This window comes from Penaeus monodon, chromosome 15 (genome assembly GCF_015228065.2).
Source record: "Penaeus monodon isolate SGIC_2016 chromosome 15, NSTDA_Pmon_1, whole genome shotgun sequence".
Taxonomy (NCBI): Eukaryota; Metazoa; Arthropoda; class Malacostraca; order Decapoda; family Penaeidae; genus Penaeus; species Penaeus monodon.
This window is the reverse complement of record NC_051400.1, coordinates 1,343,236-1,343,500: the sequence shown is the minus strand read 5'-3', so window position 1 is coordinate 1,343,500 and position 265 is coordinate 1,343,236. Positions and strand designations below refer to the sequence as shown.

The 265-nt window shown below is 30.9% G+C and overlaps 1 protein-coding gene across 1 annotated transcript in view; it reads right to left on the bottom strand.

Annotated features, from left to right (window-relative positions):
* Window positions 1-265, bottom strand: part of LOC119581618 (carbohydrate sulfotransferase 11-like) — a 10,855-nt gene that overhangs the window by 2,531 nt on the left and 8,059 nt on the right. The gene's annotated exons all lie outside the window — the stretch shown is intronic.

Genomic DNA, 265 nt, shown 5'->3' with positions numbered 1-265 from the left:
CTAAGCTAGTTTATAAAATTCCCTTTGCACTGATTTCATCGTTGATTCATAAAGCTATAAAACACTAATCGTAGCAACTCATCCTTAGTTAATAGACAGTGATAATCAAGCGAGTACATTTGTGTGAATAAATGTGTATTTGAGAACATTTCATGTGCAGAAAATCTTATTTTTTATTGCATAAATTTAGCATGGTCAGATATCTTTGACGCCAGTAGATTATACATCTTTAGTAAAATGTGAAAATCTGGCACATGATTATCAG